General features: G+C 33.1%; 3 long non-coding RNA genes across 5 annotated transcripts; 1 reads left to right on the forward strand and 2 right to left on the reverse strand.

Moving 5' to 3' along the window:
• Positions 1-6860: 6860 nt before the first annotated feature.
• On the reverse strand, positions 6861-12363 carry LOC147490696 (uncharacterized). Of its 2 annotated transcripts, XR_015198587.1 has the most exons (6): positions 10207-12363; positions 9040-9207; positions 7953-8050; positions 7677-7708; positions 7477-7553; positions 6861-7075 (listed from the first exon to the last, which is right to left on the reverse strand). It is a non-coding gene; the product is annotated as an uncharacterized LOC147490696 (long non-coding RNA). The 2 variants fall into 2 exon arrangements; XR_015198586.1 differs by having other exon boundaries at positions 9040-12363.
• A 1757-nt stretch (positions 12364-14120) lies between these two features.
• LOC147490697 (uncharacterized) lies at positions 14121-16010 on the reverse strand. Of its 2 annotated transcripts, none has more exons than XR_015199213.1 (6): positions 15837-16010; positions 15506-15554; positions 15262-15392; positions 14993-15051; positions 14666-14738; positions 14121-14371 (listed from the first exon to the last, which is right to left on the reverse strand). It is a non-coding gene; the product is annotated as an uncharacterized LOC147490697 (long non-coding RNA). The 2 variants fall into 2 exon arrangements; XR_015199214.1 differs by having other exon boundaries at positions 15506-15575.
• A 3883-nt stretch (positions 16011-19893) lies between these two features.
• LOC147490698 (uncharacterized) lies at positions 19894-27947 on the forward strand. The gene is made up of 6 exons (XR_015199300.1): positions 19894-20224; positions 20324-20370; positions 24205-24294; positions 24453-24504; positions 27202-27300; positions 27624-27947. It is a non-coding gene; the product is annotated as an uncharacterized LOC147490698 (long non-coding RNA).
• Positions 27948-27986: the final 39 nt, after the last annotated feature.

Consider the following 27986-nt stretch of genomic DNA (forward strand, 5'->3'; position numbering starts at 1 on the left):
GACGAGATATCGAGTTCCATGAGTAAATGCAAAGGGGATGAGACCCTTGGCAGATACAATGTTGAGTTCTACGAAAGGAAAATGAAAGGGTGAGACACTCTGCGGATATGGTAGTGATTTCTATGAAGGAGAGCTTATATATGGCTAGGCTGAGACACTCCGCGGACATAACAGTGAGTTCTGTGAAGGAGAGTTTATGGCTGGGCTGAGACACTCCGCGGACAGGGTAGTGAGTTCTGAGAAAGAGAAACGAAGGGGACGAAACACTCAGTGGACATGGGTAGCGAGTTCTATGAAAGAGATATGGTGGCTGAGGTTAGACACTTCGCGGACATGGGGGCAAGCAGAGTTGTCCCTAGATATGCTTCACGCTTTCTGAATGAGAGCAGAGGGGACGAGATCCTCCGCGGATCCAATGCTGAGTTCTACGAAAGGGAAATGAAGGGGACGAGACACTCCACAGACATGGTAACGTAGCGAGATTTATGAAAGAGAGAAGGTGGCTGAGGGGAGACACTCCGTGGACATGGTAGTGAATTTTGTAGTGGGAAATAGATAGCTGGGTTGAGACACTTCACCGACATGAGGATTGAGTTTGAAGAGAGAGAGCGAACGGGATGAGACCCTTCGTGGATACGCTAATGAGTTATATGAACGAGAACCGATGGATTGAGATACTTTGCGGACATGATGATTGATGTGGAAGAGTGAGTGCCAAGGGAAAGAGACCCTTCAAGGACTGATAGTGAATTCTGTAAGGAGAGCTAATAGCAGAAAGAGAATGAATATTTCGGGTCACGCGACCAAGGACGTTTAGCAGAGAAAACACCGCGAAAGTAAGACTTCTTCAGTCCCAGACTATCGAAAGAGGGATCGTGGAGTAGAGTTTATTTATGGTTGATGCTCGCAGAACTATTGGAGGTTTGCAGAAAGAACCATAACAAAGAGGCTAGAAAGATGGAGAAAGCGTAACCAAGGAAAGGGGTTAGAAGAGATATAATGCACCTACATATAACAGAAGCCTATGGAGATCTGAGATACACATAATTTATCGACTGAGGTTGGAGAACTCGGGTAAGTAGTGGTGAAGGAAGAGCGAGACGAGGGGAGGACTATAATACAATTCGCGACCAACAAAGTCACAGAGTCAAGAAAGATGAGAGTGCAAAGTGCAAGAGTACGCGGACAGAGAATAGGGACTGAGTACTTTACAGACATACGATCTAGTAGCAGAGTACATGGATAGGAAACGTCTCGAGGAGAAGAAGACTGCATACAATCTCAGGATATTGCGGATATCTAGAGTTCAGAAAGAGAGACAAGGAAGTTCATAAACTTCTCGGGCCCGCCATCGTCATTGCCGCTGAACCCAAGAGGGGGCAAATGTAGTAGCTGTTTTCATAAATGGACCACAGCATGTATTGGGCCAAGAGATAGGGTCAAGACCACAGTATGTATTGGGCCAAGAGAGTGGGCCCAAGATCACACTGTGGCCCATGAAGTAAACCTAAGAGAGGGATATAAAAAGGAAGATATGAGAAGAGCAAGAGGGGGGAAGAGGAGGGAGGTGAACTACGACGTCTTGATCTCGAAATGGGTACGTAGGCAACCTAATTGGTGTAGCCGATCCAAAATAAGAGCCGGAATACAAGTAAAGTTATAGGTCGCGGAATAGTAGGGGTGGGCAATGGGCCGGGTCGGGCTAGCCCGGCCCTAAACATTTAAAAGCCCTTTAGATATTAAAGTCGGGTTGGCCCGGCCCTAAAGTCAACATAGAGTCGGGTCGGGCCGGGTCACAAGTCTAAATCTCAAGCCCTGACTCTACCCTAGGCCCTCTTTAAAGGCTTTAAGGGCGGGTTTTAGGGTTGGGTTTTAGGGCCGGGCCTATATATTTTCTTCGTTTTACAAATGTCATTTTTCAGACAAAGGTTGTTTTTTTGGTTTCTGTGTTACAAATGTCTGCTCTGTATTTCGCTTTAATGGTGTGGACGGAAACCTTTAGTTCTAGACTTGGCTTGTATGCGAATAAAAATATAATTTATAAGAAGTAAGTGGGAAAATAAATTGAGAATAATAAGTTCTAGACTTTGATTTGATGATCAAATGAATAAAGTCTTATTTTTTTATTAGGCTAGTGCTCATTATTCTTCATGGCTGCTAGATAGGTTGACAAGTTTTTGTTATATAAGACAAGTTATTAGAAGTACCCTTGGATATAAGTGATAAATTATAAATGACAATGTTATTTTAATTTAAAATATTTAACAAAGAGTTGGACAATTATGGTACGTGTATTTATAGTGAAAATGTAAAACTATAACTAGGGCTTGGTTAGGGCTGAATTAGGGTCGGGCCTATGTTTCAGAACCTTAGCCCTAGCCCTGCCCTAGAAGGCCTTAGGGTCGGGTCGGCCCTGCCCTAAACTCTGTGAGGGCTTTAGTTGTGAGGGCTTTATATGGCTTTGGGTCGGGTCGGTCAGGACCGGGTTAGGGTCGTTAGGGCCAAATTCCCACCCCTACGGAATAGGATGCGACAAGGGTCTTAAGTATAGTAGCATGCATCATTATAAAGATTTAGAGGCTATTGTACTAACTCTATTGCGCTACTTCTAATAACATAACGGTTGGAAGACGTAGCAAAGCATGTTTTGTGGCCCATTCACAACTTTTATGTAAGAGCTCGTGAAACAAAGCTCGTCCTATAAGGGACCAATCTAAATTAGAACAAACAAACTAAGAACATGAATTGGGAAAGGAACAGTTAGAAAAGATGGAAAACTAAGCTACTTCGATTAGGTATTTTAACATGCTGTTGAAGTATATACTACTCCACTTTCAAGAAAGATGCTACTTCACTTGCCAGTGGTAGAATCATGATTATTAGGAGGGTCATCAATTATATAGTTTTTTTTAACAAAAATTAGAAATACCAATTTAATACTCGGGTAAATATAAACGGATAGCTTTTTACGGATTTTTTTAGCAACAAAAATGGCATTTGCTTTATAAGCAGCCACGTCTTAAAACATGCTCAGTACGTATTGGTTCAACTTTGACCCATTTAGTTTGAAGACCATGCTCCAGGACTCTTCCCTAATTAACTCTTGTGCAAATTCAAAGAAATACTAAAAATACCTTAATGGCTGAGACACACAGAAAGATCAGGGCAGCAAATGTAACACCAATATTCCAATATCACTAAAATGGCTATACTAAACGCTGAATGCATATAAAGCTTCTGAGTGGGGTGAGAAATCTTGAATGAGCATGTTATGAACTGAAGTAAAGAAATATAGAATGAAAGCGTAAATTACGCTAGTCTTCAGAAACTGAGACCAAATATTTATGTCACCCCATAATATTTTCTACATTACCACTGAAAAGATTCATTCCAGGCTAAGATTTTGAGGTTTGTGAGATATACTGCAAAGCCTAACCCATAAAATTAGATATTCTCATTAATGTGAAATAAGAAATGATCAAATACACTTTTTTTTTTCGAGCAATTTGAAGCAACTATGGATTTTGATCAAGGGCTTGGAATAGAAATTGCGAAGGTATCAAAGGAAGACAGAAAATTATCCGTAGGGGCAGAGTTTTTACGTGGGTGATATCATATAGGATTCAAGGCCCAACACTCGTCAGCATAAGACTGCATCAAAACATTAATGAACCGCAACTATGCAATACTTACTGAGTCAATTTTTTCGGTCATAGCATCAGGAAAGTTAAGTTCTTTCCTATTAAGAATAACATTTATTAGTGTAGCATTACAATATGTAGAATGGCTTTTTCCTTAACCAAAATAAAGGTAGAAACATAGCCGCACACTGCAGAGACTTTTCACTGTCTCAGTGCTTGCTCATCATTAAAAAAAAACCCTACCTAGTGGTCAAGCAAATTGGATCAATCAAATTTCAACAAAAGTGGCATCAACTACCATATAGTCATTTTCCACAGATACTTCACAACACTGGACTAACACCAGACTCGTATACTAGATCAAAGTTTGACGATGATGATCATTATTGACTGGACATGGAAAAAATGGACTAACAACATCGATCAACATAAAGAAAAACAGTAAGAAACAAAGCAAAACTTCATTTCGTCAAGCGTGGCCAATGAAGAAGGATACGTAATTAGTAATCTGTAATGTAAAAGTTACCTGAGACGTTGCTGGTTAGAGACGGAAAAGAGATGCCTAACTGAAGTCGATCACTGACAGTTCAAACACCTAGCTTTTACCAAAAATCCTAAACAAACACCGAGAAAACACGTTAATAAAGCAGGTAAACAGAATTTCTTATCTAGATGATATGATAAAAATGTTAAATATAATATGAACATCCCACTAAAGAAATACAGATAGGGCCATTTTATTTCGTACATTTTGTAGGTTTTTCTAAAAGGTTCCAGCAAGCAATTTAAAGGGAATTTATACCAAATGGAAAGGAGGGAAAAAGCTATAAGAGAATTTGGAATGAAAGATTTAAGGAGAGTGGACAGTTTAAGAAGTTAATGAAGTAGTTTTGCTTTGGCAAAAAAACCCTAATAACCAAATGGTAATGGAAATTTATAGTGTAAATTTATATTAAATCCCCAAGGCTAAAAAAAAATTTCATTTAAAACTTTTTAATTTTAAAAAATAACACCCGCAGCAACGAAAATGGGATTTGAAGTTCTTACTAAGAAAGAGAACTGCTTCAGTGGTTCTTGTCTCTTTGGTAGTCAAAAGTTGGCTCGAGAAATAAAATGTTTATATGTGGTAATTTGAATGACTAACATTTAACTCACAGTTGTGGATAGTCATTTTATATTTTGATATTAACTGCTTCCGTTTCTTTGAGAGTTTGGAAGGTGGGAATGAAGGAGGAGAGAGGCGAGCAGAGATGGTGCAATCTCGCATAGCAAATTTGGGGCGTTTTGTAGCCCAGCCCAGGTCCATAAATATTTATTAATTTAGTAAATATTGATTAATTTGGTATAAATGTGCATTAAATCAATGATTAAAGCTCCAAGGCATGTTCCGCTGGTTGTTCTTAGATTATTGAATTGAGTAATGAGTATAGACTTGTCTTCTTCTCTAGGAACCACTTCTGTAGGTTTCATAATTCGTTTGATAAAATTATGGAACTGAAGTTGCATGGTTTATTCCAATTGTGTTTCATTCAATATGCAGTAAATGTTAATCAAGGCTAAAGAACAACCAACGAATTATCAAACGAATAAACCATGCAACTTCATTTATCAAAGTGTAGCAGTACAGATAAATGCCTTGCGTTAGCCACAAAAAAAGATCTCTGTTAATTTAACTTGGAAGCAAATGTCTGACAAAACTGACTGGCTAACTGAATTATATACTGGTGTAGAGCAGGGCAGAAATTGCTTTTACTGCCTTCAACACATGCCACCTACTGGGTTAGAATTCCACTCTTCATCACATCTGCAATCTACTTAACAAAATCATCAAGTTCTTCTACGGAATACATTTGCAAGTCTTGTACTCCATTAACTCCGTGCAGAAAAGGGGAAAAAATGTGCAAATATTGTAACAAATTTCAAGTCGTTATCAAACAATAAGAAGTCAAGATGAATTTATTCAAGTTCATTTAGGCTATATTTGGTTTGAGGAATTGAAATTACTGAAAATTGGTGAATTCTAGCAATCTATAACACTTTAACCATTTAGGCTTAACTAACTACAGTAGCTCTGAAAATCCATACGCCATCACAGCAGCCACAAAGTCTTATTCCACCCATAGTCTCTTGCACCCTTTTAGGATGCACTCCTCGATGCACTTCAAAATCGCCAAACACTCAGCCACGAACAGAGCTTGTGTCAATACCAATATTCATGCATAACACCTCAAGTATGACAATCACAATCTCTATATATCACTTCTAAACCTGCTATGCCAGAATTGTCATTTGCTAACCCGTCTACACTAATTGGTTAGGTGGCCCCCATTTAATCTCCTTGACCTTCACTATGGTACACACACACAAATGAGCAGTAAACAAATCTATCCTTGGAAAACTCTTCATAGAATATAGAACAAAAAAGGAGAAGTGAGAGAGATTTACTATAGCCTGGCAACGCAATCATTGCTCAGTTAACGATCCCCTATTCTGAATATACTCAAGGCACTTAACAAAACAAAATTTTGTTTAGTGTGAATAACCAATGATTAGAGATGAAATAACTACCAAATAACAGTGCCATATGTAATTAAATAGCCTTCACGTAAAAAAATAAGTTGGGAGTCCTACAAAGAAACCAAAAAATAATACCAACTTGGAGCTTGTTACAAACCAAACTATTAGTGATTAAGGACTTTCATTCAATTAACTTACATGTTCGACCATAGCGAAGCATATTCTAAACGTGTCCATTACTACTGAGCAGCACCAAAACTCCAACTCATCGTTCATGCCCAAAGGAAACAAAATAAAGATAGATGTATCAAGCCAAATTGGCTCCGAATTTATTAAAAAATTGACTACACTGTTAATACATAGCACAATACACTATGAAAATGGGCTTATACTGTGTTGTATTAAATAGGTGAGCTTTAAAAGTGGGCTTAATCCCCAAGACTCGCCATGACCATCAAACCCAACCCTTAGAATTATTATAAAGCAATACCATGTAGAAAGTTTAATACAACCTTAGCAATACCATGTAGAAAGTTCAATACAACCTTTTAAAACCGTACTATTTATTAGTAAGAGTGCTTTTAGTGTGGAAATTAATTAACCAAACAAATGAACTGTTAAAAAAAATACTTGGCAAATACACAACAATCCATCATGGACGTTAGATTTACACGAGGGCAAGTAAAAGCAAGGAGAGCTATATATGAGCCTGGGCATACTTCAACATGTATTAAACAATACTTACAGTCGTACCTAGAGGTTCCCAAGACATAACACATCACTTTGGTAGTCAAGATATATAGCAGATTAAGTCAGGACAGCCTAGCAATGAAGACACCAAGAACCTTTGGCATTGGACAATTGAGAGCAGCTTTAAGTTGGCATGCCAAGGCCATCCCACCTTTGCATGAAAGCACCTAGTAAAGCCAAACTAATTAACCAAAGATTTATTCATAGACCCAAAACCCGTATATTTCTTACAGGTAATGCGGGAGAAATAATGAAATTTATCCAGAAATATATGACATGTTTAACAGAGTCATATCATCCGAACTTATGCATCAAATTATAATGCAAAGTGACAGTAAATACCTAAAAAATATATCTTAGAAAAATGGATATCATCCGCAACTATGACTCTTGAAGCATTATGATGGCATACAACGATAAAATAGCCACATTAAAGTTTTAAATTTATGCAAAAACCATTCAAAGAGAATGAAGAAACAAAAAAAAAATATAAAATATATAATTTTATTTAGGTTTTGAGATATTAGTTGAACTTACGAAAAAAAATGTTCAAAGAGAATGAAGAAACCTTGATTCGATTTCTTCTCGTGAAGCTCATTGGCATAATCGAGGATTGTCCTTCCCTTGAAGAGCATGGGTGGTAGACTAAACCAAGTTGTCACAACTTAATGCCAAAAGGACATTTTGAACCTCTAACAATTCAAATTCCAATCCACTACAATATCAAACTATAAGCAATTGACAATGAGGAATTGATATTGTGCATACCTTAACTCAAAGATGTCATGCATTCCCTACCACTGCAAGGGGAGAGAGAAAAAAAGCTCAAAATATTTAAATTGAGTTTCTAACCATCCGGGGTAGAGTACAACATGACACATTGACACTGGCAATTCCCTAGTTTACCCGGAAACAATTTTATTATCAGTTTCTTACAAAAATGAAGTTATGGCTTGAGGAGACACCAATATCTTATCATATACAATCTCCAAGAATACTAATAAATACAATATGTTCACACTGCAAACAAAAAACTATGCTTACTTGCGTAGAGTAGTAACTGAACTCTTGCCCAAGAGTAAGAGTATTGCATCTTGAGTATGCGTACGACCAATGTTAATGATAATCTTGAACTTATGAACCTAGAAATCATAGAAGTGAATCCTCAATTTTTGTTAGCTACCAAACATAAAACTCTTCAATCAAAAGCTGTCAAAGATTGTGAATTTGTAAATCAAACAAAAATCAAATTATTAACAAACATTCGACATCATAGAGGTTAACCATCAGATATATAAATGGGGTGACGAAATTCCAAAAGAACAAAATACTTTCATACGTCAACGTTACTATGACAAAAGTAATGCTAAATATGTTGGTTTAGTTTTGGAAAGATTTTTTTTTAAAAACTCTCCAACCGCCATTGTCAAAGGCGTGTGGGAAAAAAATTTAAAAAAAAAAAAAAACAAATTCTAGCCGCCACACAGTGTGGCATGTAGTTCTCTGGAAACCTAAAAAAAATCGGTCATAGAGAACACCATAACATCAGTTCTATAATGTACGTTGATTCCTACAACTCCATCCAGAGTGCATCAACTCCATCTTCCATGTCCACTCCTTATTCGTCATCAACACTCCACTCTCTTTTTTAATTTTGTGTAGTAGACTTCATAAAAGTTGACATCATTCAAAGAATCACATATTTTTTTATTCTTACATTCTATTTAAAGAACAAAAAGATCGCTAACCATAAACATAAAATGCTTAAAGAAAAATAGGAAAAACAAACCTAGATTTGGGAGTTAAGTGTTTCTTTACTTTTCAGTAATTGAAAACATTTCTACGTTGGACTTCCAACCAAGGAACATGTACTTGAGTTTTTATACAAAAATAAGTATGTATAATTGTACATATGCTCATTTTAGAATGATGATTATGAAAAACATGAAATTCAGTTATAATAAAAGAATAAAAATGATATTGAAAAAATAGTTCTCTAACCAAGAAGTGTATATGCAATGCACAAAATTGACAATATCAAATCAATCGTATGAAACAAAAAATACAGGACATTGACTAATTCATATACGAAAAACATGAACAACCATAACAGACATTGGTAAGTAAATACCTCTTGATGATGACTTGCTCTTGTACAGAACAAATGCATTTGTAGAACTGTAGAAGGATAGGAAAAAGAGAACACGACAAGCCAAACTGTTTCTTGAATTTGCTGTACAAATTGCAAATAATTTTCAAGAGGGTGCTAAAACAAATTTCAAGCGAGGAAGAGCTTCAGCTGCACAAACAAATTGCAAACTCAATCGAGATGAGCTAACAACTAATGTAAGTTCATTCAATACCACTATGTAATAATCATATTTTAACTGCACGCGTAAAGACATTGACACGTCCTATATTATGTGCTACTACTTTTCGTGTAATATGTATTCCACATTAAAATATTACTCATTTGAGTGTGCAGACTCATTTGGCAAGTTAAATTGTCAAGACCAAAAGAGAAACTTGGAGCCAAGTTAGATTGGACGCATAATAAAAGTTGTTTGAAAATGGATTAAGATAATAAGTGCTAACAAAATTTTGTAGCGACACCATTATATACATATTGGCAATATAAAATAGATATTAAAGTATAGAAGAACAATTTTCTAAATTTGAAGCGACTTACACCAACGTGAATGACACCAATGCTATAAAGAAGGAAGAGATGAAATGAAGACTGTGAGAAGTATAATTTTCTAAATAGTAGTCAGAATTCTGATCGTTGCTCTTCTTTGTTTCCTCAAATTGGTAGAATTTTCTCCCATTTTTTCAACCTCATCGATTAAAATGGAAGCACAAAGAGAAAAGATAAAGAGAGTTCTGGAATTTATAGAGCAATCATGAAATGTACCCACATGCAACACGGTTGACACAAACCCAAATTTCATAACAAAATAAAACATTTTACCAATAATTAACGCAAGTACTAGAAGAAGATTGTGAATCTGATTTTACATAAACTGATGTAATTAACTGACCTCCCCTACTCACCTTCATTTCAAATATGTCATATAAACATAGACACAAGAGTTTCTATAAATCCCTTATATCAATTAGGTATTTTCATCTATTTTTCATGTTCATGATGAACGGTAGAGTCCATATCATTAATGGATTCATAGATAAGATTCACCCAAGACTAACTATAAGAGAGTATTCATCAACAAATGAATAAGAAATTAAGAATAAGTATTCCATAACTTGAAGAGTATAAAAAACAGGGAAGAATACAAACATGTTAAATAGACTAGCTCTTCAAGCACCTATGCCTGTGAAACTAAGAAGAAGAAATTCAGATAGAGGAAATGTAATAGGAGACAGGAAATGGAGGAATTTTTGCTGAAATAGTGGGCATATAACTATATCAAACAAATGTATATATACAAACAAATAATAGTCATACAATGCAAGTAGAATCCCTGGCTTTTTAGGCCATTAACGATAACCATGAGACTTAAAGTGGGTGCCCAAATGGTTAAATTGCATGCTAACAAAAAAAATTAAGGGAAAATTAAAAAATAAAATTAAAAATAACTTAGATGTGCGGATTGGTGATGCTAGAGTTGCCAACTAGAAAGGCCTGAAAAGAGAAGGCAAATAGGGAGAGAAAAAGTAATAACAATTTATAGAAATGGAGAAAACACAAAAACAGAGAGGAGGTGAAGATGCTCATTATTCTCAATAATCTTTAATGGAGGAGTTACACAAAGATTAAATGAAGGAGAAGAATTATCAGCCAGAGTCATACTTGAAGGAGATGGGTGTTGTTATGATTATTATTGGAGAAGAGCGTTGAGAAAATGAAGGGAGTTTTGAGAAAATCCCCTTTAAGACATTGAGATGTTTTTTTTTTTTTTTTTTTTTAAGGTGACTACTAAAAACAAATTAAATATGGCTATAGAAGCGTTTTTTAATAATTTAATGCACTCCTCAAATTTCTCAACTTAAATTTGTTTTGTGTATGACATTTCTTCTCAAACTCAAGAGTTTCTAATATTCATTGTGTCATTTATCACACCCCTTAAATTCAAGTGAAACTCTCGAGTCATTAAGTGTGTTAATAAAGGGTCAATTTAATTTACAAATTTAATTCCTTCAAAACGATCCCAACCGCACATATGCTCCCATCTAGGTATTGCTCGTGTCGAAGACACGGATGATATTACCAACTTTCTCTACACTATATATACCTCATCCGTATATTAGAATCACCTCCCAGCTGAAATACTTTCTATAATTTTTAGATATTGTTTTATAATTTGTTTGGGGGCTAAAGTCTGAAAAAAGAAGAACCGGTGTAGACAAATTTGTTTATATAATAAGAACTGTGAAATATAATATTAATACCACCAATTCCAATCATTTGTACACATTTATACACACAATTATTAGAAAGTGCTATTATCAATTATATTAAACAAAAATAAGTAGAAAGAACATATGTTATTCTTGATCAATGTAACAAATCTATTACAAAGATGTAAGAATGAGGCTACATCCAAGATTCCACTCCCTTAAAACAATTAGGCGAGTACATAGTCATTATGAGTATATAACTTTTATACAAATTTAGCCTAAGGTTGTAACAATAAGTTGTCCTTCCGAAAAGCAGGCAACAAAAGATGTTTCATGGTATCTATGTAAAAGTGTAATATTCCTACCTGCAATGTCTTTCTATCTCCCTCCCCCTCAATTGTAGCACCCATGAAGCTATATATAGGCAGTGACTAAGTTTGAACACACTTTTTCATACCACCTATTCTTCAACACTGGTAGAGTTTCAAATTGAGAACTTTGGTTTACATATTCTTCTGCTAAAGAAAAGATATTTCATTCCATTCAATCAATTTACACCACTGGAAAAGGAATGAAGAAAGACCTTTAACACTTGATGTTTGCCATACAATCAATACTTTTTCTTTTTTCTTTTACTTTTTGGCAAAACTCAAGCTGTGGTGAAATGAAAATCCCTACTATAAAGAAAATACAATGAATAAGTTTGTTTTATAAAATATCATGTCTTGAGTATCATTTCTAAATTGAGTTGCAATTTTATCTGAGAAAAGGATATGCAAACACCATCAGTTTGTCCCAACTCCAGCAAGTAGATGCTAACTGCTAAGGTATCAACCACCTTGTTAGCTTCTCTGTGAAAACGCGTGGCTAGAAAACCGCCGTGTATTGTTCACATGTTCATTTGTTAAATTATACCTTTAAACGACCTATCAAAGAATTTACATCTAAAGTTGCGTAAATTTTTTGAATACTTGTCTATGCTTAGTACCACTAATAAGGAAAACAAAGTACTACCATTTGTACATTCCCATGATCCACCATTCGGAACCCTCTATGTCCCTCTGTGTTTCAATAGCTTGACCACGCGATTTAACTCCCTTTTGAACCTGCAAAAGTAAACCAAAAAATAAATAATTAAGTTAATATCAATCAGCAAGGACTTTGCTTCATTTTCTTACTCAGAGACATAAAAATGTTTGGGGTATTTTCTCATACGGACTGTACGATAACAACAATATCTTAGATGCTTGAAAAAAAAAAATAGTCTCAATTGGTTGTTCGCCATTAGTTTAAAGGACTGAGGATACCTTACAAACGTTAGCAATGATAGATTAAACAAACAATACCAATTGACCGTTTAAATAAGGGATTGACCCTATGAGAAATTACATCGACTATCGCAATAAAAAAATTCAATTAAAGTATAATCTGGCTTTTCAAATTATGAAAGGAAAAATAAAATTAAGATTTGCAGAACCAAGTAAAATAAGTTGTTCGAACAAATTTTTGAATTGAGTATGTAATTAAAATGGGCAAGCAAATTTAAAAGAAACTGAAGTTGATGGTAAACTATGTTAGTGTCTATTTGAAAGGAGATTTTCCATTTGATAAGTGCTTCTGCACAATGAAAGACAAAGTAACTGATTTAGAATACGTATTACAGAGAAAATCATACCCTTGCTTGTGTTAAAATGAGCTAACCCTTTCTTGAGAACAAAAAACATAAAGATTTCAAAAAAAGTCATTTGTACCTAAACTACCAGTCCATTTAGAAGCAACCTTTTGAGTGATAAGACACCAATAACCACAAATTGATTAGTACAAAGTACAAACTACAAAATTATGAAAGATCTGCAAAGCAATCTTATAACCAAAACTGAAATTAAATCCTATATTATAAAACAAATCCGGCATTCCACGTAATGAGAAACATGAGCAAGCATAAGTTGCTGACAGGCAACCTTTCAGGTTGTTGTCGTTGCCACGACAACAGGTTCTAATAAAAATATTTTTATGATAGTAAGGTCAACCAATTGATAAATTATTTAAAATGTCCAAATAAAGTTTTACCATGTAAGACCCGTCGTCTATTCCCATTTCTTTCAATTTTTCTATTTTAACCCTTCCATTTGTACGTAGTTCTTCTTCAGAAAGGCTCACAGCAGGAGCTGGATTTTCCATTCCTAGATGTTGGATCACACCTTCGAATCTGAAAGGTAACAATGCAAAGTGTTGGTAATATGGTTCTCAATATTAATAGGATGCGTAACCAATAACAAACTCTTGCCAAAACCAAAAACCAAACTATTAGCCTAAAATGATTTATTTGTAACCAGACATTCATGGCAGAGAATGGACCTTTGAATCAATACATTGACTAAGTTGTCTAAAAAAACTCAAAATTAGTAACGTCAATGTTTTCCAAATTGATGTAAAGAAAAATATACATTGTATGGATTATTTGTAACCACACATTCATGGCAGAGGTAATTCACATTGGATGAATATGAAGAGAGCTTAAGTAATTATCTAGTTTAGGTGAAATGACAACTTAGGTGTATGGTTACTATGAAGAGCTTTTCTTGAAAAAATAAAAGAAAGGAAGAATTATAAATAAAATAATGAATCTAACCTGTCAAAGTTCTAGGAAAACAGATAACAGGATTAGAGTTGTGCTTCTTGATTAGAGTTTATACCCTTTTCCAATTATGGTCAAGTCGAAGTTTTGATCACCGCAAGTTCGTCATTGGACTGAAAGTTAGAAAAAAAAAAAAGTTACTTCGTTGAGGCACTCTAACAAACAATAGTTCTTTTCAGATTCTTCGATTAGAATATAGCAAACACTTCGGGAAGTATAATTCGAATTCCATATTCAGTCAACAAAACAACAAATTAGAAAAGAAAAACTAAACCAAAATATATATAAAAAAAATTGCTTAGCCAAGAACATAGAAAATTTACAAATTGTAACATATGTGATTCAAGCTAGTGAATAATCAACACTCAGAAGGAACATTTAGTGAAGTCGAGAGTTAAACCAGGGCGTACTTAGATATGCACGAAACAATTGTACCTGAAAGGCCATCTTCATGTGATAAGTGTTCCTGCACAATGCAAACAAAGAACCTAGCTGATAAAACATAATCATATCAGGTACAGATGAAGAGGAGGAAGCCACTGAGATCAGAAGAAGGAATATGAGTGATCATCGTTCTAAAATAGAGTAATTTATTTTCAGGATAGAAGAGTCGGTATTCCGGGGGTTTTTGGAATGGTTTCTGATTTTTTTTTGCTGGATTCTGACGTTACTCAAAAAGAATCCTTTAATGTCGTTTTAGCTGGGAAACGCTAGTTTTAAACTTCCTAGATTCATTAAATAAGATTTCAATGTGTCATACCTTGGGAAAGACTGCATTTCAAGCTACACCGTTTATCTCACTTTCTCTTATCATGATTATCTGACTCAAATCACTGTCATTACAGAGAGATTGGCCAGTAAATATGATACAAAAAGAAATTAAAGATTACTGTTAGAAAGTAAAAATTACGCAGAAGTGTTCTTAAATGTTTGTTGAATTTTTTATTTGGAACTGTAATATTGATGATGCTAAAAATAAATAAGAGAAGAACAGTTATACATATAATTATACAAATGGATGCACCTAATTCAATGGAGCCATGAACCATTATCAGAGAAAAGGAGAAGTTCGAAAATGTTTGTGTACCTTCAATGTTGCACAAAAGACATGCTTCACAGAATCTTGCCCATGCCTTCATTTATTATCTAGCAAACCAAATGAGATGGTTTTGAAGAAGAGTGAGATAACAACACCATTCCATACAATGTGAACGCCTAGGACAGGAATAAACTTGAAACGAAATTGTTTCACTTTTTGAATGAGGGAGATAGAAGGTTTAGAAGATGACGGCTCTCATAATGTACCTTTCTGATTACAATTGTTAACATTCATCGAGAATTAATTAGGGGATTTACCTTGTGAATCCATTTAACCATGAACCATTAACGTCCGAAGCCCATCGCTTTTTTTTCTCGTTTGTTTCTGTGTGCGCAAACCAACCATTCAGTCAACAACATTTGAGCTTGTGTGGAACAGTCAAGTGGCACTATTAGTTCAAAATTGAGAACAAAAAAATGTAAATCAATAAAATTAGCAATAGAATTCATTTTGCAAAAGAAAAAAGGGGGAGAAAAAAAAAAAGATTGCTAGCAACCTAACCTTAAAAATGAAGAGAATGGAGTCGTGGAGACAAATGGTTGTTATTTCACTGTGTATTGAAAAGAAGAGTCTGTATTCAATTCAATAAATGAGAAAAGCATTCAATCATTCAGTTTGTGCGTTTTAGTATTTATTATTTAAACCATGTAGAAAGAGCTTTTTAGATTCCACAGAATGTCATCTTATGCTTGAAGCCCGACAATCCAAGGGCAATGAAAATGCCCATATTTGAATTTGTTCAAAGTTTAAAAAAAAAAAAAAAAATGTTCAATGAATGAAAGGAGAAGTTTGTGGGAAAAAAAAAAATCGAACAATCGAAAAGAGAACCTACCTGAGAAAATAGGAGTGGTGCATCATGGCAGTCGCAATCCATCTCAAGGATCAGAAATTATATTGTTGGGAGAGGATGAGAGACACTGGAGTCAGAGATGTTGAGTTTAGTTGTTGAGCAGCCGACTTTGTTTTAAGCGGTACTTGATGGTGGAGTTAATTCGCGGGTCTATTGGAAGTTCCTTCCTTTACATTTTGGTTCCTTCCTTTATGTTTTGTTTAGTCTAATAGAAACAAAGCCCAATCCAAAAGCCCACAACTGATTGGGAAGAGAAGCCGTTATAAAATTTGTTAATTGTTATAAAAGGAACAAACTTAAAGTTAGCCCATTAAATTTTTATTAATTAAAAATTTAATTAAATTAAAGTAGGCATCCGATGTGTAACCAGTGTATGAATTGAACACAAATTATGTGGTTCCAATGCTTAGGTTTAGCTCATTAAATTATTATTAATTGAAATATTGATTACATATCAATGCATGCATTGAATTTGTATTACAAAACATTTAGTTCATCAAGTAATACTTTTAAATGGCATTGAAAAGGAGTTTCAAAATGCTCTAGATCGTACATCTGCTCCAATCTAACTCAGATCCCTAGACGATCCGACCACTCTTTGTCCTGCCATTGTGTTTTATTATAATAGATAGAGGTGGAAATCTTCACCCAAAGATAATTTTTGGAATTCAAAACGCATTAATTTATTTTCCAATAACCATGCATTAACCATCTTTAAGCCCAAGAGTCTTCAAGTATACTTTACACACCATGGTTACAAACTGACAATCTTAAATTGGTTAATACTCGAGCATATTTCAAGCTTACATCTTAGGGTTTAATATATTTCAAAATCATACATAATATAGATGAAGACTTGTCAAAGGTGTATTTAATGTGTTAAGTAAACACTTTAAATGTTATTTAGGAGACCTTTCAAATGTCCCCATTACCCGGCCCATAGCTGTCAAAAACGTCCAATGCATGTATTGAACACAAAATATTCATTTCATATTAAATTTTTATTAATTAAAATCTTAATTACGGTTAGGCATCCAATATATAACCAATGTATGCATTGAACACAAATTATTTTCAATTAATTGAAATATTGATTACATTAGGCATCTAATGTATGAATTGAATTTGTATTTAAAAACCCTCTTTATGCAAATCCCCGCACACATCTAACTCAGATCCCCACGCGATCCCGACCACTCTTTGTCTACCCATTTTGTTATTGAACACAAAATATTGTTTTCCTATTAAGTTTTTATTAATTGAAATATTAATTACGATTAGGCATCCAATGTATAACCAATGTATGCATTGAACACAAATTATTTTTAATTAATTGAAATATTGATTACATTAGGAATCTAATGTATGCATTGAATTTGTGTATAAAAAACCCTCTTTTTGCAAATCCCCACACACATCTAACTCAGATCCCCACGTGATCCTTTATCTACCCATTTTGTTTTATTATAATAGCGGTGGAAATATTCACCCAAAGATAATTTTTGGTATTCAAAACGCATTAATATATTTCTCAATAACCATTAACTATCTTTAAGCCCAAGTGTCTTCAAGTAGACCTTACACACCACGGTTACAAACTGACAATCTTAAATTAGTTGATACTCGAGCGTATTTTGAGCTTACATCTTAGGGTTTAATATATTTTAAAATCATACATAATATCGATGAAGACTTGTCAAAGGTGTATTTAGTGTGTTAAGTAAACACTTTAAATGTTATTAAGGAGACCTTTCAAATGTCTCAATATTATGTGTCAAAAACGTCCAATGTATGTATTGAACACAAAATATTTTTTTCCCTATTAAATTTTTATTAATTAAAATATTAATTACGATTAGGCATCCAATGTATAACCAATGTATGCATTGAACACAAATTATTTTTAATTAATTGAAATATTGATTACATTAGGAATCTAATGTATGCATTGAATTTGTATTTAAAAACCCTCTTTATGTAAATCCCCACACACATCTAACTCAGATCCCCATGTGATCCCGGCCACTCTTTGTTTACCCATTTTATTTTATTATAATAGAGGTGGAATTTTTTACCCAAAGATAATTGTTGGGATTCAAAATGCATTAATTTATTTTCTAATAACCATTATTTTTAAGCCCAAGAGTCTTTAAGTAGACTTTACACACCGCGGTTACAAACTGACAATCTTAAATTGGTTAATACTCAGGCATATTTCAAGCTTACATCTTGGGTTTTAATATATTTTAAAATCATATATAATATAGATGAAGACTTGTCAAAGCTGTATTTAATGTGTTAAGTAAACACTTTAAATGTTATTTAGGAGACCTTTCAAATGTCCCCGTTACCCCATAGGTGTCAAAAACGTCCAATGTATGTATTGGACACAAAATATTTTTTTCCTATTAAATTTTTATTAATTAAAATATTAATTACAATTATGCATCCAATATATAACCAATGTATGCACTGAACACAAATTATTTTTAATTAATTGAAATATTGATTACATTAGGCATCTAATGTATGCATTGAATTTGTATTTAAAATCCCTTTTTATGCAAATCCTCAAGACACATCTAACTCGGATCCCCCCACGATCCGACTACTCTTTGTCTACCCATTTTGTTGGTGAAGACAAAATATTATTTTCCTACTAAATTTTTATTAATTAGAATATTAATTACGGTTAGGCATCCAATGTATAACCAATGTATGCATTGAACACAAATTATTTTTAATTAATTGAAATATTGATTACATTAGGTAACTAATGTATGCATTGAATTTGTATATAAAAACCCTCTCTGTGCAAATCCCCACACACATCTAACTCAGATCCCCACGTGATCCTTTGTCTACCCATTTTGTTTTATTATAATAGCAGTGGAAATATTCACCCAAAAATAACTTTTGGTATTCAAAACGCATTAATATATTTTCAAATAACCATTAACTATCTTTAAGCCCAAAAGTCTTCAAGTATACCTTACATACTACGGTTACAAACTAACAATCTTAAATTGGTTGATACTCGAGTGTATTTCAAGCTTACATCTTGGGGTTTAATATATTTCAAAATCATACATAATATCGATGAAGACTTGTCAAAGGCGTATTTAATGTGTTAAGTAAACACTTTAAATGTGATTAAGGAGACCTTTAAAATGTCCACATTACTCCATATGTGTCAAAAACGTCCAATGTATGTATTGAACACAAAATATTTTTTCCTTATTAAATTTTTATTAATTAAAATATTAATTACGATTAGGCATCCAATGTATAACCAATGTATGCATTGAACACAAATTATTTTTAATTAATTGAAACATTGATTACATTAGGCATAATGTATGCATTGGTTATACATTAGATGCATAAAGAAGGGTTTTAAATACAAATTCAATGCATACATTAGATGCCTAATGTATGCATTGAATTTGTATTTAAAATCCCTCTTTATGCAAATCCCCACACACATCTAACTCATATCCCCACGTGATCTTGACCACTTTTTGTCTACCAATTTTGTTTTATTATAATCTATTATAATAAAACACAATGGCAGGACAAAGGGAGGTCGGGATCGCGTGGGGATCTGAGTTAGATGTGCATGGGAATCTGAAGAGAGAGACATGTATGGCTTATATCATTTTGAAACCGTTTCTAATTCTCAATGGCATTTAAAAAGATTTATTTAATGAATTAAATGTTGTCAATTCAATGCATTCTTAATATTATCAATTTAATTTCATCGGCCCTTATTAATTGATGAGATAATTCTTTTAATGCAAATTCAATGCAATGCATGCATTGGTTGTACATTGGATTCTTAATATTTTCAAATTTTCAATTACTAAAAAAATAATGGACATAAATCAAATTGCTCTTCTTTCCCATTTGGCTCTTTCCTATTTATTGCATTTAAAACAAAGTTAACGACTAATTTATGAGTTTTCTTTCTCAAATATATACATTCTAAACACTGACTTCCGAATCTAATTTGAATGGGCTTGGGCTTCAGCCACACTACAGTCTAGCACGATAAATTAAATTGAGAGAGTGAACGATCCAAGTATAGTCTAGCGCTCCCACCTTTCAAGCTCTCAAAGAAACGGCATGAGTTAATTTCACAACGACTAATTTCACATCCTCATCAAAATGCCTATCATCAACGACTAATTTCAAAGATACTGTAACTCCTCTCTCTCATTTGGCCTTCCCAAATAACCAATACTGTCTGCTATTAAAACAGCAATGATTTTTCCCTTACGTTGCTCCTCTACTCTCAGTATAAAACCTGGAGCGTTTGCCCTCTCACAATTCGCTAAACTCTCACTCCAGTTTCGGCATTGTTCAAAGAAGTGCTTTTCTATTACTAATGTCTATTTCTTTACATCACCGTCCATCTTTTCTAATTGTTCATTTAACAATTCATGTTCTATGTTTGTTTCTGGCTCTAGATTTTCGGCCTCGGCTAACCAAACTCTTACTACCAGGATTCCAACAGGTTCTTGACATGATTCAATTTGCTTTCCCTTCAATTAGTTTTCGATTTCAGAACCTTATGTAATTTGCTATTGCATGCTATATTTTTTTACTGAAAATTGGTCTACGTTACTGTAGCCACAATAATATGATGCATGTAACATTTACAGCATTTTATGTTGATTGCCCATGTGTTCTGAATTCCAATTGAGGTAACTAAATATGTAGCAAAACATTTTGACAGTTTAGTCGTTTATGCGTGGCTCAGTTTGGGTTAAGGTGTTTACAGTTTAGTCGTTTCGTTTCTGGAGAACAAATTTCTTGTCCAATGTATGTATTGAACACAAAATATTTTTTCCCTATTAAATTTTTATTAATTAAAATATTAATTACGATTAGGCATCCAATGTATAACCAATGTATGCATTGAACGCAAATTATTTTTAATTAATTGAAATATTGATTACATTAGGAATTTAATGTATGCATTGAATTTGTATTTAAAAACCCTCTTTATGTAAATCCTCACACACATCTAACTCAGATCCCCATGTGATCCCGACCACTCTTTGTCTACCCATTTTATTTTATTATAATAGAGGTGGAAATTTTTACCCAAAGATAATTGTTGGGATTCAAAACGCATTAATTTATTTTCTAATAACCATTATTTTTAAGCCCAAGAGTCTTTAAGTAGACTTTACACACCGCGGTTACAAACTGACAATCTTAAATTGGTTAATACTCGGGCATATTTCAAGCTTACATCTTGGGTTTTAATATATTTCAAAATCATATATAATATAGATGAAGACTTGTCAAAGCTGTATTTAATGTGCTAAGTCGTTTTGAATCCCAACAATTATCTTTGGGTAAAAATTTCCACCTCTATTATAATAAAATAAAATGGGTAGACAAAGAGTGGTCGGGATCACATGGGGATCTGAGTTAGATGTGTGTGGGGATTTACATAAAGAGGGTTTTTAAATACAAATTCAATGCATACATTAAATTCCTAATGTAATCAATATTTCAATTAATTAAAAATAATTTGTGTTCAATGCATACATTGGTTATACATTGGATGCCTAATCGTAATTAATATTTTAATTAATAAAAATTTAATAGGGAAAAAATATTTTGTGTTCAATACATACATTGGACATTTTTTACACATATGGGGTAATTGAGACATTTGAAAGGTCTCCTTAATAACATTTAAAGTGTTTACTTAACACACTAAATACACCTTTGACAAGTCTTCATCGATATTATGTATGATTTTGAAATATATTAAACCCTAAGATGTAAGCTCAAAATAAATTTCGAGTATCAACTAATTTAAGATTGTCGGTTTGTAACCGTGGTGTGTAAGGTCTACTTGAAGACACTTGGGCTTAAAGATAGTTAATGGTTATTGAGAAATATATTAATGCGTTTTTGAATACCAAAATTATCTTTGGGTGAATATTTCCACCGCTATTATAATAAAACAAAATGGGTAGATAAAGGATCACGTGGGGATCTGAGTTAGATGTGTGTGGGGATTTGCAAAAAGAGGGTTTTTATACACAAATTCAATGCATACATTAGATTCCTAATGTAATCAATATTTCAATTAATTAAAAATAATTTGTGTTCAATGCATACATTGGTTATACATTGGATGCCTAATCGTAATTAATATTTTAATTAATAAAAACTTAATAGGGAAACAATATTTTGTGTTCAATAACAAAATGGGTAGACAAAGAGTGGTCGGGATCGCGTGGGGATCTGAGTTAGATGTGTGTGGGGATTTGCATAAAGAGGGTTTTTAAATACAAATTCAATTCATACATTAGATGCCTAATGTAATCAATATTTCAATTAATTGAAAATAATTTGTGTTCAATGCATACATTGGTTATATATTGGATGCCTAACCGTAATTAAGATTTTAATTAATAAAAATTTAATATGAAATGAATATTTTGTGTTCAATACATGCATTGGACGTTTTTGACAGCTATGGGGTAATGGGGACATTTGAAAGGTCTCCTAAATAACATTTAAAGTGTTTACTTAACACATTAAATACACCTTTGACAAGTCTTCATCTATATTATGTATGATTTTGAAATATATTAAACCCCAAGATGTAAGCTTGAAATATGCTCGAGTATTAACCAATTTAAGATTGTCAGTTTGTAACCATGGTGTGTAAAGTATACTTAAAGACTCTTGGGCTTAAAGATGGTTAATGCATGGTTATTGGAAAATAAATTAATGCGTTTTGAATTCCAAAAATTATCTTTGGGTGAAGATTTCCACCTCTATCTATTATAATAAAACACAATGACAGGACAAAGAGAGGTCGGGATCGCGTGGGGATCTGAGTTAGATTGGAGCAGATGTACGATCTAGAGCATTTTGAAACCCCTTTGATGCTAATTCTCAATGACATTTAAGTCGATTCCTTACCTATATTAAACTTATTAAGTGTTTTTAAAGATTGTATTAAAAGAAATTAATCAATTACAAAAAAAAAAAATGGTTGTATTAATAGTAATGATTAATACACCATCTAAGAAATTTTCAATTAATCAATTACAAAAAAAAAACGGTTGTATTAATAGTAAGGATTAATACACCATCCAAGAAATTTTCTACACCATTTTTGAAATTTTGAAACGCCCGTAGTCTTTTGGAATGACCTTTTACACAATATTATACTCATAATCAATTTGTAACATTCTCATAATTATGAATCATCAATTTACCCATCAATGTATCTATGTTACATTTTAGTCTTTGGAATTATCTTAATTTTTCCACAATTGTTGTTCTTCTTAATTAATAAAACACAATGGCAAGACAAAGAAAGGTCGGGATCGCGTGGGGATCTGAGTTAGATTGGGGCAGATGTACGATCTAGAGCATTTTGAAACCCCTTTGATGCTAATTCTCAATGACATTTAAGTCGATTCCTTACCTATATTAAACTTATTAAGTGTTTTTAAAGATTGTATTAAAAAAAATTAATCAATTACAAAAAAAAAATGTTGTATTAATAGTAATGATTAATACACCATCCAAGAAAATTTCAATTAATCAATTACAAAAAAAAATGGCTGTATTAATAGTAAGGATTAATACACCATCCAAGAAATTTTCTACACCATTTTTGAAATTTTGAAACGCCCGTAGTCTTTTGGAATGACCTTTTACACAATATTATACTCATAATCAATTTGTAACATTCTCATAATTATGAATCATCAATTTACCCATCAATGTATCTACGTTACATTTTAGTCTTTGGAGTTATCTTAATTTTTCCACAATTGTTGTTCTTCTTAATTAAAACGGTAAGCAAGCTATGATATGAGGTTAATTAGTATTCTCACATTAATTAGCACCATTAAAAGGCACCTCTAAAATGTAACCACTACTCAATAGTCAATAAAAATGACAATTTCTCTTAGACTAGCTCTTAGTTTTATTTGTTTTTGCCATTGCTTTTCTTCTCTATTTTTCATTTTTCATTTTATTTTCTCATCAACATTTTACGTGTTTCATTTTGTTTTAGTCATGTTAGCCTTTTTTTTTTGGTGGTGTGTAACTTTGATTTTGGTACTTTTACATATTTTTGTGAAGCTAATGAATACTATTGGCAAGTTTAATGCATTTCTAAAAACCAAGGACAATGGGGTTCAACAATATGACGTAAATTCCATTGTTAGTTTGTTACATACGTTGTTACTCTGTTCACTCTATGTTGCATATATGGTATTACCAATGTTTAAGACATATTTGTCTTGATACGAATTATATATAACACTAATTAATTGTGTTGTTGTTGCTTTAAGAGCAGTACGTACATGTTTCTTCGTCAATTTTAATCTATCTCGAGATTCAAGAAACTATGGCTTCATGATGTTCTCAGAGTTGCTAACCATGCAAGGTAAAACTATATTTGTTCATTTCTCTTGCGACTGCCCACAAATATTTGTGTATGTTTTTTTGTCGTGCAATTTTAACATTAATTGTAGCAATTAAACATCAACGATTTCTTTATTTGCTTTCAACTTTTTAGCATGTTTGAATTGATTTATTTTGTAGTTTCAATTTGTTGATGATGAAGGTGTCTAGGTGCAAGACAATATAGCTTGAGGTACATTTTTCTTTTCTTTTCTTTTTTTTTTCTTTGATAAACAACTCGAGGTAGTTAGTATGCTGGTAAAAGCTAGCCATAGCCCATAAGTCTAACACAATGTTATTCACGGAAGAAGAATGATTAATGTTCTCCAATGAGGCAATGAGTACAATATTGGTTTTGAGTTCAATTTGTTTTCATTTCAGTTTGAAATTTTTGTTTTTGTCGTTGTTAAAAATATATGTCTTTTCCTATTGAGCACCATTGTGACTATCATTCATTCTTTTCGCGAAACCTTGCTGCAATCTCTATTGATAATAATATTATTATTTCTTGACCATATCAGTAGCGAGTTTCTTTTGTATCAAGTAAGATCGTTGGGTACTTAGGTAGATTTGTGCATCTTTTTCAACCCCATTTCTTAAATTTTGATTTTCTATGGTATTCCTATGTTATTGATATTTTATCATAAATTAATTTGCTTATTAGTTTATTAACAATAATTCCCCACACCTACTATTATGTCTAATTTGTTCTACCCAAAACATTTGATATTATAGTTATATAACTAATCAAGTTCGTGGAGAATCAATTAATATATATAAATTTACAGGGCGGAACGTACAAAAAATTTAACGTTTATGTTGATTGCGTTGCTTTGTGATTTTTAACAGAGTGGTACTACACGGACCTACTTTAATTTTAGACCTACTATTGCGACTCACTATATTTGGATAACGTTGGTTTGCATTGCAATACACACGGACACGTACCTCTATGTAAATCAATGATTAGGATTTTTGACACATCGGTAGGTTCAAATAGTAGGTCAAATAAGTGGGTCGGTGTAGCATTACTGCTTTTAATACCCGACACAATTGTTAAATTTCAAGAGCATGATACAATGATACGATCTATTAGAAGGCTAGGAGCATTCAACTAGCTTGGTTATATATTTATCGTTTGTGTTGAGAGTTTGTGTTTATTTTCTTGAAAAATTGCCTCGCAATGACCTCATCTTCAAGGTCCTTTTTCTTAATACTTGATCTTATTTTGCTGATGAGAAGATTGTCCTGAAGTTGTTGGTAAAAAAATATGTAACACAAAAATACAATTTAGCATGAAAGGGTAATATATTGAAAATTAAAATTACATCACATGAAGAGTTACCAAAATCTAAATATAAAAACGATATAGCATCCACTAAATTTACAATAATGAAATTTGAAACGGTAGAGTACTTTAGAAAGACCATGCGCTCAATTCTTTAGAAAGCCTACCAAACATGTGGTGGTTTGTATTCCAAACGGAATCATTGAAGTTTCCTTTTTCTTTACCAGAAAAATTATTTGATTTTTCAAGACTCCCATTAGTGGCAGTCGTTACTCAACTCCTTCTTCGGCTTCCTCTCCCCGCCCCATTACTAAATCCAAAATTTTCTTTTTCTTCACCAGAAAATTAATTGGATTATTCAAAACTGCCATTAGTATAGTCGTTACACCCTAGCCTCTTTTGTTTCTCCATTTTCCTTTCCCATTCAATTCAATTATTCAATAAAACCACAATTCACGTATAAAACCCCAACTCCCCACTCTCTCTCTCCCAAGATCGGTGGTTTCCGAACTTGCTCAAATTCACTTGTTGTAACCATCCCCCATAACTCTAGAAAGGTTCTATAAGATATAAAACAACTGCAATTTCCAACATCATTGTCTAAGTCTTCCTGTCTTCATCAATTTCTTAGAACTAACTTTTTTCAATCATTGTTCATTGGGCGAATCTTAATTCCAATTTCAGAATTCAATTTGGTACTTGCAGAGTTTTTCATTCTTTTTCTTTTTATTAATGACACAATTATATAGTTCCAATTAACTTGGTAGGTTTTATATTTTCTGATTTTTATAATTGAACAAGTTCAATGAATCCGATCATGTTTGGTAAGTTTTCATTTTCATTTCATTTTGAATTCAGCTATTTTAGTTTGAATGAAACTATGCAAGCCTTATTTCAGGTTGCGAAATGGTTTTAGATTGCATCGTTCAACTTGGATAACTAATTAATAAACTCCTTCTTTTTCTTTTTATTAATGATACAATTATACAATTCCAATTCACTTGGTAGGTTTTCTATTTTCTGATTTCTATAATTGAACAAGTTTAATGAATCCGATCATGTTTGGTAAGTTTTCATTTTCATTTCATTTTGAATTCAGCTATTTTAGTTTGAATGAAACTATGCAAGCCTTATTTCAGGTTGCAAAATGGTTTTAGATTGCATCGTTCAATTTGGATAACTAATTAATAAACTGATGCAGGTTGTTTTGTGTTTTCTGCTTACATACATTTCATAAAGACCATTATTGGAATTAATGGTTTTCGTAGATTTATTGTTTTTTTGGTGTTCTCGACTGTGAGTATAATATTGAGAACTGTTGATGCAGTCTATGTGCTCCATCTTACTTTTATAAACCATATGTCATCAAGGTGTTAAATATACTCGGTTTGTGAGTATATTGGAAGAAATAATAACTAAGTTTAGCTTTTTTGTTGCTTCAAATTCATTGGAGGTTATACTTATGCCAACCGACATGTATATGCAATGTCAGATGCTTTAGTGAAAACCAAGAAAGGTAGGTGATCCCCAAAGTTGATATGCATTGATTTGATTTTTCCTTATTCTGATATACTTGTTTGCTGTTTTGTATATTGACTCCAGGTGCAAGTGACGCTTACAAGGAGTGTTGTGAAGGATTGTATGGACTTGGTGTTTCAAGTCCTCATTAGACTTCCTAATTAACAACTAGAAAATTCAAAGGCAAGTATGTTGGAAAGTGGTCCCAGCTCACTTTCACATATTATATTCTTGATGCTTAATCTTGATCTTTTCTTGGGTGAAAATATTTCAATTATCAAAGAGAGGGTGTGATAGTTGAGACATGTGCTCCAGTTCTATGTGAGCAAATGGACATCATGCCAGATCTGCAATCGTGATCTGCAATGGTGCTGAAGAAATACCAACTTAACATAATATTTTAGTCAAGCCTTTATGTAAAAGAAAACATGTTTTAGTGGGGATTAACCCGTTAATAATGGTGGAATGATTTTGTAATGTTATAAATTTTGGTGTTAAATTTTCAGGGTTACGAGTCAAAGCTTTAGTAGATATATCTACCAAGGGCTTTGCGTGATAACTGACTTAAGAAGCAAACTCATGTGCTCGATGTCGTAGTCTGTTTTTGTTACGTTGAAGCATTTGCTTGGCAAAGAGGCTTTGTTATCTCAGCTACCAAAGAAAGTTAAGACACGATGGATCTTCATAATTATTTTTATCCATGGTCAATTTGAGAATGTTTTTTTATTTTTTATTTTGCATGTTTGCAATATTATTATTATGGCATGTAGTCTTTTATTTTGAGTAAACATATTTGAAACTGGTTATTCATCTGGCTGTTTTCACCTTCACTCATCTTCGTCAACACATTTGTTTTCACCTCCACTCAT

The sequence above is a fragment of the Coptis chinensis genome, chromosome 6 (assembly GCF_015680905.1).
Source record: "Coptis chinensis isolate HL-2020 chromosome 6, ASM1568090v1, whole genome shotgun sequence".
NCBI lineage: Eukaryota > Viridiplantae > Streptophyta > Magnoliopsida > Ranunculales > Ranunculaceae > Coptis > Coptis chinensis.